The sequence below is a fragment of the Ambystoma mexicanum genome, chromosome 6p (assembly GCF_040938575.1).
Source record: "Ambystoma mexicanum isolate Mex_15411 chromosome 6p, UKY_AmexF1_1, whole genome shotgun sequence".
Classification (NCBI taxonomy): Eukaryota; Metazoa; Chordata; class Amphibia; order Caudata; family Ambystomatidae; genus Ambystoma; species Ambystoma mexicanum.
The window spans coordinates 1,204,935,238-1,204,951,014 of NC_090935.1; the positions used below are offsets into that span (position 1 = coordinate 1,204,935,238).

Sequence of the window (15,777 nt, forward strand, 5' to 3'; positions counted from 1 at the left end):
TTCGCCACATACACTTTCTTTGTCATAAATTCACTTCGCCAGGCATTTACTTTGTCGTACATTGACTTTGTCATGCCTTTACTTTGTTTGCATCTTCACACTGTGAAGATTGTAATGGATGTGGTTAGGGATAGCATCAGGTTAGGTTTGGGGCCAAGGGATAGCATGGGGGATGATTATGGGGTAGAAAAGAAGGGTGGTGCAGGAGGTCTCCCCCGGCACGGACAAAGTAAAAGTAAATGTCTGGGGAAGTGAATGTGACAAAGTGACGGTGAAGTGAATGCTGACAAAGTAAAGGCCTACATCCACCAATAATTTATACTCTTTGTCCTCTACTAGAGGATGGTACTAGGGAGCCTATGGGAGCCAGAGAGTACCCCCCCTTCTGTGGGCTAGGCCTGGAGGAGGTAGGAGGAGGATCCTGTCATGCAGGGTGCTACCATGAATTTATCCCAGCCATCCTGTTCCCTACCCCTACCATATTTTCTCATCACAAACTCTGGCATCTTAAAGTCACTCTGCCATAATTAGATGGATACAGTATGCGAACAGTGTCTTCTCACTGCCTATTGCCCTACTACTATCCTCTAGCGATTACAGACCACGCACTATCATGTGCCCTTACCTTCCAGCTCTTCTGGTCGGAAAATTCTTCGACAGGGTGCGTAGTGGACCTCGATCGTCGATCCGTCTTGCTCAGTGTTCGATCGTCGGCTCCAGACGGGACATCGGGCATCGCATATATACCACGTCCCCATACCTCAGTTCCTTTTTTCCATGCGCTTGACACACTGCTCGTGAGGAACACTGTTGTAATTGAGTCCTCAACTCAGTTTCGAATAATTTCTCTTCAGATTTTGTACTTTTTCTCAACCGCGAGATGGGTTTTAAACGCTGTACTGACTGCGACTCTACAATGTCGGTGACCGACCCACATGCCATCTGTTTTGTGGTGCCTCAGTGCGGGTCACGATGCTGGAGAGTGCGTGTTGTGTGATAAGATGAATCCCAAGTCCATGCTTGAGTGGGCAGCCAAACTCACAAGGCTCAAAATTAGAAGATTTCAGCTGCACTTCGCAGCCTCATGGAGATAGGAGAGGGGTTCCCAAGCGGAGCTTGTCACCATTCCTCTTTCTCTCCACCAGGGCCTAGTTGAGCACGGACTGCAACTTGCGGATAGGCAGGCCCTTCCGGCAGTCGGACCACAACCTACCATCACCACGGATTCCTCCCTGGAAGGCTGTGGGGCTACCCTGGAAAACCACAGCTTCCATGGAGTTTGGTCCTTTCAGGAGCAGGAGGCCCGTATCAACTGGCTAGAGCTGAAGGCGATTTGGCTCTCCCTCAAAGCGTTCCTGCTGCTTATTAGTGGCAATACTATCCTCATCCAAACGGACAATTCCACCAGCATGTATTACATCAACAAGCAGGGTGGCACCAGGTCTCCTCCCCTATGCAGTCTGGCTGTCAGCATTTAGGATTGGGCTCTGAAGAATAGCATTCACTTGAGCGCAATCCACCTCCCGGGGGAGTCCAACCTGCAGGGGGACAGACTCAGCAGATTGGGTGCAGACAATTATGAATGTCAATTGAATGATCCGGTCCTTCAGGGGATATTCAGCAGATGGGGGCAGCCCCAGGTGGATCTTTTCGCCATCTGGTACAACAGGAGGTTCCCTCAATTTGCGTCCTGGCAGGGACAGGGCCTAGGCTTCCTGGGCGACGCCTTCCAGTGGAACAGCATTAAAAGCATATGCATTTCCTCGCACTCCCCTGTTTCACAGGGTGATCTGCAAGATAAGGGAGTCACGTCACCTCAGCATCATTCTGATAGCTCCTTGGTGGCCAGCAAGACCATGGTTCTCGGAGCTGCTCAGCCTCTTGGACCACCCTGCGATTCACCTCCCATTGGGCCCAGCTCATCTTCTATCGCAGCAGGGAGGCAGGGTCATCCACTCCGCACTGCAGACGTTAGCCCTTGCAGCGTGATTCCTGAGCAGGTCACACTAAAGCATCTGTGTCTGTCGCAGTCTAACCTAGACATCATACAGGACGCTAGGAGCGATGCTACGAGGAGCCAGTACAAAAGTAAATGGACTAGGTTTTGCCACTGGGTGGAGTCAAAGGAAGTTGACCAGCTTACTTGCCCGTTGGATGACGTACTATCCTTCTTGGCTCACCTTGCACACTCAGGTGTGCAAATAGACAGATGTCGTACCTATCTGGCGGCCAGCAGGGCCTACTGGAACTCGGAGGATGATGTTTTCTCATCCTCCTACCCAGTGGTTAAAAGACATCTGGCGGTCCTCACCAGCCTCTACCTGCCTATCAAGAAGCCACACCATGTGTGGGACCTCAATGTAATGTTGGGCGCGTTGGCACAATCCTTTTGAGCCAATGGCTCCGCGGACGTCAGGATAGTCACCATTAAGACAGCCCTCTTGGTGGGTCTTATGCCTGCACGCAGGGTTAGCGAAATCCAAGCACTGGTGACTTCAGAACCTTACACTACCTTTTATAGAGATACAGTGGTCCTGAGAATGCATCCCACGTTTTTACCTAAAGTAGTCTCTGCCTTCCACCTGTATGAGGAAATAGTGTTACCTACTTTTTTTGCGGACATTAAGGATGATGCGAAAAGGGTCTTGCACTGCCTAGATGTCAGGTGTGCTCTGAAATTCTATCTGGACAGGACTAAGAGCTTCCGCAAGTCTGAGGCTCTCTTTGTCTCTTTAGGGGGGTCAAGGCCGGGATATCAGGCATCTAAGGCCTCCATAGCAAGGTGGATGGTTTTGGCCACTTAGGAGGTCTATGAGGGGAAGCACAAACCACTTCTGGTGAACATGCATGCCCACGCTATTGGAGCCAAGGCCACGGCTGTAGCGTTCCAGAGGCACATTCCGTGGCAGGTCATCAGCAGGGTGGCCACATGGGCCACTCCTTCAGCCTTCTACACGCACTACTGTTTGGATGCTGGCTCCAGGTCTGACACAGCACTACTGTTTGGATGCCGGCTCCAGGTCAGACGCGGCATTCGGCAGGCAGTATTAAGAAACTTGTTTTCTTAAAGAGGATCTCCTCACCACTCTGGTGCTGTATTCAGTTGTAATCGCCCATACAGTATGGAGGAAAAGGGACAGGACGTAGGAGTAATTATAAGTTTCTCACCGTAGTAACTAACGTACTCCTAGTCCATAGTCCCCTTTCCTCCATATGTCCCTCCATCCTACCCACTAATAAAACTGGTGTCATTAGGCAATGTTAATATTGTCGACGCGTCGGAGTGCCGCCATAGGGCGGAGTCAGGGGAGCGCATGCTCCCAGGGCCGTGCCCCTATGCGCCTCTAAATTTAGAGGGGAAGATTATTTTTTTCTGGTGAAAACGGTTCCTTCTCCTGTCCATAGCGAGGGGCACCGATACAGTATAGAGGAAATGGGACTATGGACTAGGAGTGCGTTAGTCACTTCGGTGAGTAACTTATCTTTTTTAGTAGTTTCTCCATCTATTATGCTTTTCAGGTAGAAACAATGTATTTGAACGGTTCTATGTTGTAACATTGCCAGTTACTATTTTGGTTCATTTTTTCTGGTGTTTTTAAAAAATATTTGGGGGGGATCCGTCCCCCTGCTCACCCCCACTTCTGATATTTGACTCTCTATTCCCCAACCCTGCACCACTTTTAGGGGAGTTTTCCCAAAGTCCACTGGTAGGTAAACTTTAAAAACTATCCCAATGGTTTGTAGATCCCCAACTCTTAGTATCAGTCCATACTACTTGTAGAACCTTGGTAGAGTGGCAGAGCAGTCAGGCTTTTCATAAGAGGATGATGTGAGATGTAGGTAAGTACACTGAAACTGGTTAGTAATGCGCATCAAAAAAACACTTACACAATAAATGTATATTAAAATATAGATTTATTATATACACAAGAATCACTTTTAAATACTCAACACATACCAAAACACTTAGGAATACTTTTGAATACTTTTCAAAGGCCACTGCTTCGTTTTTAGTTGCTCGCGGTTACAACTGTTACAGCTTTTGACAGTAATAACAGTTTGATCGTATTATCAGAAATAATGGGCACTCGTAAAACTTAGAAGAAATACAGTAAGTACATTTACTCTGCAAAACCACATAAAATAATGACTTTTAGGAAGGAAAATAGTTGGTTAGCGTAATACTAGCAGGGCTTACGGTTCTAGAGCAGTTTCTTCATACAGCAAGGTCCAAAACGCAACCCTAGCTAAAGGCAGTTCGGAGAGGGCTTAAAGTCTTGACAAAGTCTTGACAAACAGCAGAACAAACAGCAGAACAACAAAAACTCCTGTGGATTTTTTCTAGTCTTTAAGATTTAAGGAGATATAAACAAAGTTGTAGACCCTGGTAAAGGACTTGCTAAAGGGGACACAAACAGCAGCTTGGGTCTGACATAAAATGGGGGCACCCTAGATACCTCAGTCAAAGTTCCTCCGTTGCACAGAAAACGGGTTCAGGACAGCAGTGGTCGTTTTTCAAGGTATTGCAAAGGGTCTACAGGCACCTCTGGTCATCTTCTACTTTGGTTACTTCAGTTCTCCAGTGGTCAACTTGCCTTTCACCTCAGGAACCTCACCTTTTATACAGTTTCAGCACACACTCCTCTGCAATCTCTCTCAGCAGTAAACAGAAAGGGGCGTTTGGCTGTCCAATCAGGACAGCCATACCCCCAGCTAGAGCTGGTTCCTTTCAGACACTCTGGCAGACAAAGAGCAGGGGAGTGAAAAACTCATCCCCCACTTCCTGCTTGCCCGGACACACTAAAGCCTAGGCAGGGATACCCAAGGGTTACCGACAAAGGCAAAACACTCACACAGACCTCCCCCTCCCAAGACGGTAGAAGAAGGGCTGACAAAGAACATCCATTCTAGAAGTAGCAAAAAAAGAAAGTGGCCACCAAGTTAGCACTTGAACATAGCCTGCGGTAGAAAATCACACAATAGTTGGTAGAACAAGTCCACTGCTACCAGCCATAACTAGAAGGTTGTCTTTGTGACAAAAAATTCACAGAAGCAGAGAGAAAGGTGATACTAAGTATCCCTTTGGCACTGAACATAAGGCGGTGTGTGCCAATCTCTCAGACTATAAAGGTTTAGGAGAGATGCAAAGTTTCTCTCTATCCTTAAGAACTGTAGTTACTCTAGGTAGGATATAGAAAGAATCTCAAAGAACAACCCAGAGGGTTCCCAGCAACACTGCCCATAAGGAACGGTGTGCTGCAAAAGTAAAATACAGATGCCTTATAAGAGATATGGAGGAAAGTCGGCTCCATAGAGAAAGTAAAACACAGAGAACAGAGTTCCAAAAGACAGAACCCATAAGAAGGAATGAGTGGAAAAAGGCTCCACTCATTCTTGATTTAAAGAAAAAGGTTCAGAAGTCAAGCAAAATGTGTTGGGGGGGGGGGCTCACTAGGAGAGGGGATGAAGATTAAAAATGATGAATCTCCCTAACACCCCTTAGAACACCCCTTACTTTCTGTTACCCCCCCACACCCCTAGATTTGTTGATGAGTTTTTTCTTGAACATATTTGGCAAAAAATCCATCAATAAGTTTACTGGCAATGTAACAACATGGTACCACTTTAAAGGTTGTGACGGGTCGGAAGATGTAGCCGGAAACTTAAAGGACATTTTTACTGGTGTTTATTAAAATAATAAATATAAGGTTCATCTTTCCCTACTGCTAGAGGGTTACCCCAGCCTATATAAATAACTAAAGGTGCTTGTCAGTCGTCAGGACTTCCAAAAATGAATATGTTCACAGTTCAAAACTAGTTCTAACTGACCCTACCATTACTTTAGCTAACCTAAATTATACTAGGAGAATATTCCCCCTCTACAGATATTCTCTTATGGCAAAATCTCTTCTTCAGTCAAAGGTTATCTTCAGTAAGATATCTTCAAATAGTCTCTTGCCACCTTATGGACAAGGTCTTGTAATTCTTTTATAATGCACTTGGGTTTGGGCTCTTCTCTTGGGGCAGTTGTTCCCCAGTTCTTTTGATCACTCTTTCTTGCACTTTGATCAGAGTTTATATGCCTTTCTGCTTCTTGTAACGCAGGCCTTTTTAGGTTGGGTATCCTTTGTAGGGACTTGACCTTCCCCCTTTACTGGGGTTGTTCAGTTAGACTATCTCTCCTCTTATTTAGTTCACTTGACTTCAATTCATATTTATAAACCTCTGCCTCTTCCCAAGGTATTTGTGTCAGGTTCTTAATACCTCCCTTTTCAGGCTTACTCATTATTCTATTTACCACATTTAAATGTCTTTTTTTTTTGTATCTTGTCAGTTTCACTGGACGACTTTTTCCCCACTCAATATCTATGCTCCGGCGGACTCCCTGTTTTACCGTTCTCCCCTTTATCTCTGTATCTGCAGGGGAACGCTATTGGGCACAGCACTCGCTCGGGTTCTCACCCGCTGCTCTGGGTTTCTTGCTTCTCCTTGTTGTCGATGTCCCACCCTCTGTCCCCTCTCTCGTTGTGACTGAGTCTGGCTGTGGGACATAGGGTGCCTCGTAGACTCCCTCCCTCTGGGTGGTGTTGGTGCTGTTCGGGTCCACCGCCCACTGCAAAGTCAACATGGTCATTGCCACCGGGGTAAGGATCCCTTTCTCCTCAGGTCCCTTTTATTTAGAACCACAGGGTTTCCATCATTTCCCTTGGCTTCTTAGGACTCTTATACAAGTCACGGGCTCTTTGACTCTCCTCGGCTAAGCCTCCTCCAGGCATCACATCGTCAAAGGGCTTCCCGTTCTTACACTCTTCTCTCTGGCTCTGTGCTTCGCCTCTCCTCAGCGTGCTCTCCTCGTTCAGCCTCCTCATCTTCTTTAAATGTACGTCTCTTCCGAAAGAGACCCCTGCTTCTCCTTGGTCATAATGGGGTAATTAGTTTGTCTTCATCCAAGTCCCTGGATCTTATAATGGTCTGCATATCTGATAGTCCCATATATACTACTTTGTCACCTTGGGGGATGGTATAGGGAGTTCATTACAGGAACAGGAATCCTTGTCCCCTAAGGGGGAGTCTCTTCCAGTGAGGTCCCACTTGCTCAGACCACTAGGAGGGTCTTGCCGAGCGAGCTCAGCCCCAGCTCTGGCAAAAAGGATGTTTTTCCAGAGCCTCATGATACCAGCACCAGCTGTCGACACTCAAATGCCAATTGACGTCTGGTGTTGGATCACTCATTGCACCTGTTGACACAGAGGGTGCATCAAGATGTACTTTGGCTTTGAGGGACACGTTCTGATCAAATCCCTTTTGGCTTAGAGCCCTTCTTAGAGGAAAGTCTAGAGTTTACTGTGAAATTGAGGGATGATAACACTGCCAATCTGGTGGCAAATCTCAGAGATACTGTTGGTTTGGATACCTGCAGCCTATGCTCACAAGAACGCTACCTTTAGGAAGACTGGCAAAGTGGGTATAGGTGTTGGGTCTGTCTTTTGATCAGTACAAACTGACAGACATTTTAAACCAGGGGCCACTGAAAGCAACTGTCCTACTCTTCAGTTCTGCTATTGCCGTTCCAGAGAAGGCTGTATGGGAGAAACTACATTTCACTGCCTCAGTGGACAAGAAGCTTGTATGAAAATACTGTCCATCACCTTCACACCCTTCATTCCTGTCGACTCATCTAACTCTGGATAGCTTGGTTATACAAGCTGATATGGCAAGCTTACAATTGGCCACTTTACAGCCAATAGAGTAAAAATTGTGAAACGATGGGCAGGTATGGCTTGATTCAAAGAGCGTTTTCCTATGGGATTGCACCATTACAAAACAATTCTGTGAATCAGGCCCAAAATGTCCTCTTCATGTATCCTTGCTCTAAGAGCTCTGAACACCAATTGTACTCTGTCAATGTATACTCACATATTGTGAGCCGTGATCTTGGAAGCATCTAATCTACTAGAAGGTGCAACGTTTTCCAACCATAGTGGAAGATGGCAAGGAAGAAGCCAATCATTTCCTATAGGCTGATCTGGTTATGCTAGACTGCATTATGAGGACCTTGAGCATGATGTGACAGGGTCAGGGGCTTGACCTTATTCAGGGGAGAGGAGGTACCCCTCCCGTCCTGAGTATGCCAGTGCCAGTCCTTCCCCAGAGGGGGTGAGGGAGTTGGGAGGGCCCCACTCCTTGAACCTCCTAACTGTGTCCTGGCTGTCACCCAATGTCTTGTACCCTTAATGCTGGCCAGAATTCACATTTAATTTCAGAAGCACAAGAACCAGCATGCAATGCAGCATCCGAGCATCCTAGAGGACTGCGTAACGAAGTCTCCTTCATAAAAACCGACCCTTTATCTCCAGCACTGGTGGCTCTTCTGAGAAGACGAAAGCAAGATAACTTAATGCAACTCCAAGAAAGCAGCCTGCCAAGGGAGCACCAACCATCACAAACTGAGACTGATTCCAAGGTTAAACGCGGAGAGGAGGCAGGATCAAAATTGTTTTTTCAATGCTCCTAATGTAGAAGCCCACCCCAAGAGAACAGAGCAAGCATTTCTTGGCCCATAGTGTCCGCTGAGACACTGAAACGATGGGGGGTGAGGGTGGACAAACAGAAGAAAGCAATCGCAGGAATACAAATCCCAGAGAAATGAGAATGAGGTAAAGATTTTTGCCTGAGGCCAGAATGTGGACCGAGAGACTAGGCAAAGGAAGGTGAAGCAGTGTGCTGAAGGGTTTGTGTAGGGGTTGGAGGACGGTGCAGGTTAGGTATTGTATGTGAGAGAGAGTGACACCAAGTGTAGAGTATTGCTGTGATTATAAGATTGTATGTTAGTGTGTGGCAGTAGGGAAGAGTGTAGCGTGGTAGTGTGAGAGTATAGAAGGTGAGGGAAACAGTAGAGGGTGGGAGTGGTAGAGAGAGAGACTGGGAGAGTGTGTGAGAGAGAAGGAGAGGACCGACGCGAACAAGTTGTAGAGCATAGGTTAGTAGTAGGGGGAAGTAGTTGGTGGAGGAGAGAAATGGTAGGTTGTGGTAGGGGAAACTCATGACCAGTTTTGGGTCCTCTTCTTCGCCCCCAAGAAAGCTCACAGGGTGTTCACCAAGATAATGTGTGTGGTGGCAGCTTGACTCAGGAAATATTTAATTACTTGGACAATTGGCACATTCGTGCATCCTCTACCGGCTTGTCCCAGTCTACAGAGTCTGGGCTTTTCCTTAAACTTGAAAAAGTCTCACGGGACACCATCCCAATCACTTCAGTTCATTGGGCTGTCCTGGACACTCATGCAGGAAGAGCCGATCCTGGCAAAAGGGTAAACAATATAAAGCAGATGGTTGACATCTTACAATCCACCTGTCTGCTGCTCGCCTTGCCCTTCCGCCGTCTTTTGGGCCTCATGGTGTTTTGCCATTTTCTTATCCCGGATGCCCAGTTGAGAATTACATCACTACAATGTCTCCTCCGATGTTAATCATCAAAGATTTTGGGCACCTTGATGGACCATTTCAGATCTTCTCAAAAGTGTCACAGCATCTCATGTGTGGGCTAAGCAGCAATTTGCTGAGGGGAAACACTATATTGCAGCTTTGGCCACAGATGACGATTGTAATGGGTGAATCACTAACATTCTGGGGAGTGCATCTTTTGGACCTCGTTTTGTGTGGTTTTGGGTCAATAACAATAGTAGCAGTCCCACATCAACCTTTTTTTTAGCTAAGAGCTATTATGGTGTCCCTTTTTACCGCCTTTCTGCCTTTGATCCAGGGGAAATGTATCCTGATCATGATGTACAACACAGTGGCCACATGCTATCTCGTTAAGAGCGGTGGGTGGTGTGGGGTCACTCCCTTTATGCAGGGTAGCCTTTGTGTGTGGTACTGGAGAATAATGTCTCTCTGTCAGATGCTCATCTTGATGGAACATGGAACATAGTGGTGGATGCCATGAGCAGACAGGGGTCACTTTCCCATGAGTGAGAGCTGTGTCAGGAGGTCTTAAACAGATATTTGAGGGATTCTAAGATGGCCGCCAGACCATGAGGATGCACGCCTCGGGTCCTCCGTGCAGACAGCAACTAAAGGAGAAATTTGCGGCTTACAAGAGCTGAAAGCTAAGCTAAACCAAGCATTCTGGGGAGTAAATCATACCCAGAGAAGGAGGAGTTGACAAGTCCGATCTAACGGAGCACCCCGACACACAGCACAAGGCCGGAAAACGCAGAGAGTGGGAGGTCCCCTCGGTGGCCTAGTGCTCCTCCAGCGGAGAGCAGGAGACTAGATCGCAGCCAATCAGAACTTGCAGAATGCGGTAAAAGCACAGAGCTACGCGGACTGGAGCCCACACAAGCCGCAACCAACAAGCAGGGGAGGGGGGGATCTCCTCCCCCCCCGAACTTGGGAAGAACCCTTGCCGTCGGAATCCTCCGGACAATCCGGTGAGGAGGCGGACAACAGCAGCCGCCACGCAGGGGGAATAATATGGACTTGGGCAGCTAGCAGGTGCGAGCCCCAGGAGTGGGGGTGTCCCCCCTAATGGAGGACGGGGAATCCATCCAACAAAGAGACGGGGGAGCTATCGCCTATCCTCGGGACCACACAGGCAACAGGGGTGGGCTAAACCGAGGATCCACCCATCGACTAGAGTGCACAACGTACCGCACCCCGATTGGCGGCGAAAACGGAACAGTGTGAACATTGCCCAGCACCCCGGCTGAACCTATACGGACCGGGGGGATACCATAGCAGAGCAGGCCCAGTGCGCCAGTGCAGCAGGAAGGCACAGTAAGTCTGCTTCTTAAGGTGTTCCGTTCAGCGGACGGATGTGGTGTCCAGGCCTTAAGGGGACAACAGCAATCCACATCGAAGGCCCCTAAGCGAATAATATACAGCACAACTCCGATCTGCAGAGGGACGGGACTGGCATAAGACGCAATAACAAATTATACATGGAAGGGTTACCAAGCCGGAATAAAAACCCACGCAAGAGGGGGAGAGAGCGGCACTTGCGCCCGGACCGCGACCTACACATCCACTTGCGGCAAAAAGTATATGGAAGCCGGAAAGTAGGGGGACAAGAGCCCCTGAGAAGACTAGGCCGGGACAACCACCCCTGCGGAGGGTGCATGGGTGGACTCACGAGGGAACCCCCGGCTCCGCACCAAATCGCCCCAATGTGCAGTGCCCTGGGAGAAGGCGGCGGGCCAACCAACGCAGACCCAACGCTGGCGCTCTTGGTACCCCCACAGAGCCCCCCTCCTCCCCAAACACACATAGCGCATCCCCACAGGATGACAAGAACCAAAACACAAAGGAGGGGTAGAGCAGAATACCTGGCCCACATGGACAAAGGGAAGGAAAACATAGTTGCCAGCCAGTCTGTACCACCCAGATTTACCTGGTAGCTGTGGCTGAGCAGTCAGACTTCTCTCAAGATGAGTTAGGCAGTATATAGAGTATACACAATAGGTACAGAGATACAGTAGGACAAGCAAACACTGACCAGAGCTTTGGTGTAAAAGTATATAATTATTTATTTAAAGACACGCTTGTAAATTACACTAGCACAAAAAGAGGTAAGTAAATTCAACACACAGTCACTATTATATGTATGCAACCCTGATTACTTAGTAGACAAGTCTTAATGAGAAACGCCACTTATTTTCAGACAGAGGGGAACGCTTAACATAAGATGGCACTCTAATAAGTTATAGAAAAAGGGAGGGAAAAGGCAAAGTTATGAAAGCACACAATTTCAATACTTTTCAAAGAACCACAGTGAGGCAGGTTAGGCAAAGTCTACTGGAGAGCAAGGAAGTTCAAATGCTAGGCCCGCTCTTAGAGAGAGCAAGCGAAATGTGTCCAGGATCACACAGTGGGGTTATGCCCAAAGAGTCTTTGTAGATAGTTCATAAAAGATTGAGATCAAGTCAGGAAAAGTTAGTTAACAGACCTCAGGCTAACCCAGGTTAGAAAGTCAAGGATTTACTGTCACCCCGAATGATCTGTCGCAAGGGAAGCCAGGCGGGACACAGTACCTGAAATGGGAAGAACGCTCCAGCGGGGGCAGTTGTTCCTGGCAGCGGGTGCAAGTCGGTGTTTTGTCCAGAGGAAGAGGAGGTCTCGATGTGGAGGAAAGATGAAGGTTGCTGCACTGCCAGGGAAGAAACCAGCCACTGAGTTCTCCGGTTACAAGGTACTACCCTTTTCTTCGCGGTAGTGATAAACCGTGGTGTTCCGGTTGCCGGGGTGCTTGGCACAGGCGAGGCGGCCACGAGATGGTCCAGGAAGGCGAAAAGACGGGCAAACTGGTTATCCCCACCAGTCAAAGGAAGAAGACTTTCCGGACTGGAGATCTCCTCTGTCGTCGGGAAAAGTGGTGAGACGGTTCAGCAGGGCTCCACCGGTGGTGTCGTCGTTGCAGGTCGGCTCGGCTTCTCCCTCCTTGGATTCTTTAGGTCCTGTGGCGACTTCTGAAGTTCCAGTCCCCAAAGCCCTACTTTTATGCAGAAAACCCCCATTCATTCAGCCTAGCTGTCACTCAAACATGCTAAGTGGTGAGCCGGGCGGCTCACCACTTGGGCCAATCACACAAGAGTGCAACTTGAGTTGCCGAAGCAACTCAGTCCAGGGTGCCTAAACCCCCACACACAACCCCTCTGGGTGAGTGGCACCACCTTTGGAGGCTTCTGTGGAGAAGCCCGCCAAAAAGTGGAACAAAGGGCTCGAATTAGGTTGGAGTCACAGAAGCAAACACAAACGCCATTTTGGAACCAGGTTTCGGCGAAAAATACCAACCAGTGAATTTATATTAATTTAATAATCCAGTGGTATGTTCGAGGCTATATTAAAAAGTGGTAGCCTCGAACAATGGGAAAATCCCATAGGAATATATTCGCTGTCGAATATAAAAAGTAGTATCCACTGCCACCAGCCAGAACTCGGTCGGGGGGGACTGGACAGTGCCCCCTCGAACAACAGACCCCGGGGCAATCGAATTGCCCCGACCAGTACGTCCACAATAGGATAGGTTTGTACTGGTTCTGTTCACAATTTAAGACTATTAAAGCCAATGGTGACTTTACATGACTAGCGTATGGAGTCTGTTTGGGGGTCGCTACGACACCCCTGGGTTACTGCACGGAGGGTGCTGTGTAACCCACATAACAAAAACACATGAAACCCTATGGGGTGAAGGACCCCATAGCCCATAGAACACATACAAAGTCAAAGGAACACCTCAATCATGTCTAAGAGTGGGAGGAAAAGAGTCTCACCTTAGCAGGAGAAAAAAATAAACCCCGAAAAATCCAGCAAAGCTGCTGGGGGACTCACTAGTTTTGGGAAATTAGCCTTAACAGAGAATTCTCCCTAACAGTGACCATAAACGTCTGACCCAGGAGAAAGGGCCCATTCCGATAAGCAACTATACGACAAAGGGACCTGGGCGCATATGAAGGCTAACCGGAGCCGTTAGTCTGCACCCAAGACACCGGAACCCATAGATGGAGGGGGTCTGGTGCTCCTCAGGCTACTAGCAAAAGTTGGTGGTACCCACAGGAGCCCAAATCCACAGTGCCGATCCTACGGACTCTTAAAGCACAGCACATAGGGGAAAGTGCAACCTCTGTTGGGAAACGCTCCAGAACCTGAGGGCCCTACCCACAACATCCAACACTAGAAACTAAAAGTGAACTGGGAAAGTAAGCACACCGTGACAGCGCATGCCCGCACAGTGGCGCGCACCCGAGAGCTCGAGCACAGCAATATTTAGGCCAAGACAAACAGTAGGAACCGGGGGAAACAAGAAAACAGTAGGAAAGGAGGAACAGGGAGCGTCCACTGAACGGGTGAGTGCATTGGTCTGGAGCCTGTATAACGCAACTCTGTCTCTCGCCCGCCCACACTAAATCCGGTTAGGGTATCCCCGATGCCAGGATCTAAATCAAGAACGGGCCCATCGAGAGCAAAAACCCCAGTCTGAAGCCAAAAAGGCCAATTGGATAAGTGTTCGACACAAAGACAACAAGCGGACACCCCATTACCCTCCCCGCCACCAGATCTCACAGCCCCGGCAAATAACACGTCCCTGTACATGATGGCTTCTGATAAGGAGGAGCTCCTGAACTGATTGAAGGGAATGGAAGCCAGATTAATGAATACTTTCCAAAGTCAGATGCGGCAAATGAAGGAAGAACTGAAATCCTCCTGCAGGAAGTCAGAAAAGAAATGGTGGAACTGGGCGAAAGGGTAGACATAGTGGAGAACGGACTATCAAGTATAGTGGAGGAAGCAAAACAACAGTATCTTACTGGACCATTTGGCTACTGCAACAAACAACCTAGAATTCCAAACTGAGGACCTAGAAAACTTCTCACGAAGGTCCAACATTAGAGTCAAAGGTCTCGTAGAATCACTGTCGGACAGAGATCTGAAAGACACCATGCAGCAATGTTTCAGTAGCCTGGTGAACGACACCCAACCAGAGAAGATCGAGTTTGATAGAATGCACCGAGTAGGCCCCAAGAGGAATGAGCCAGGTGCGAGACCCAGAGATGTTCTGTAGCTATGACGTCTTATTGTCTGAAAGAAGCCATCCTGAGAGCAGCGAGAATTCACGATGACCTCAAGATCAATGGAAATTGTATACAACTATATTAAGACCTGGCGCTAGACACACTCCATAAAAGAAGGATAATGCAGCCGGTCATGAAAGCTCTGCAAGCAAAACACATTCCGTACAGATGGGCCTACCCATTTGGTTTATCTTTTGCATGGGAAGGAAAACAGCGGAGAATCGGCACCTTTGAAGAAGGCCTCTCACTGCTACAACTGGAAGAGGACCACAATCGAACCGACACCAGATCACGGCGTAACACCCCAAATAATACAGACAATCCTTGGGAATGGTCGACAGAAAGAAGAGAAGGCTGAGAAGGGAAATGAAACTAGCTGGCCCCCCTAAGAGTCAAGAATTACTGGAGCAGATGGGGTACACAACTTGCGGCTGCACAAGCAACAGACGCCTAAAACGAAATACACCACAAGGCATAGTCTGCATAGATCTACTTGGAGGGAATGGGGCAACTGCTGGGAGGTTTCGTAGGAACCCTGGCCACCAGAATCCCCCGAAGCAGGGTGGCGGGAGGGAATGGGAGGAGGGTAGGGTCTGGGGAGGGAAAGGGACGAGGGAGGGGGAAGACGCACAGAGCATTGAAGGAAAATAGATTTAGAGCCCAAGGTTGGAAAGGTGGGATTGAACTAAGAAAAAGGGGAAACCCAGACAGGAAGCAGGGATTGGGACAAGAGCAACAACCCAGACCACATCACAATGGAGGAAGCGATGATAATAACACTTAATGTACAGGGTCTGAACTCCCCCAATACACGTAGACCAATCCTGGGTAGACTAGAGGCGATGCATGTAGCAATAGCAATCCTTCAGGAGACTCATCTCCTCCAGAAGGATGAAAAGAGGATGAGGAATACGGCTTACCCCCTAGAGTTTTTCACCTATAGTGGCAAAAAGACAAAAGGAGTAGCGATCATTTGCAGTCCAGACCTGGGATTCCAAAAACAACACCTGATCAGGGACAACTAGGGTAGATACCTGGGGATCAAAGGCACAATTAGCAGCCAAACCTACACACTTCTGGTAGTATACGTCCCCAGCGAAAAACAGGACACATATTTGACCAGTTTGCTGCAGAAAGTGTTGGGATGGTGCAAAGGCCAGCTAATCATAGGCGGGGACTTTAATTGCATGCTGGACCCGAATCTAGA

At 48.3% G+C, this 15,777-nt stretch overlaps 1 protein-coding gene across 4 annotated transcripts in view; it reads left to right on the plus strand.

Moving 5' to 3' along the window:
- AGTPBP1 (ATP/GTP binding carboxypeptidase 1) overlaps positions 1-15,777 on the plus strand; it is a 2,604,148-nt gene that overhangs the window by 2,418,969 nt on the left and 169,402 nt on the right. The gene's annotated exons all lie outside the window — the stretch shown is intronic.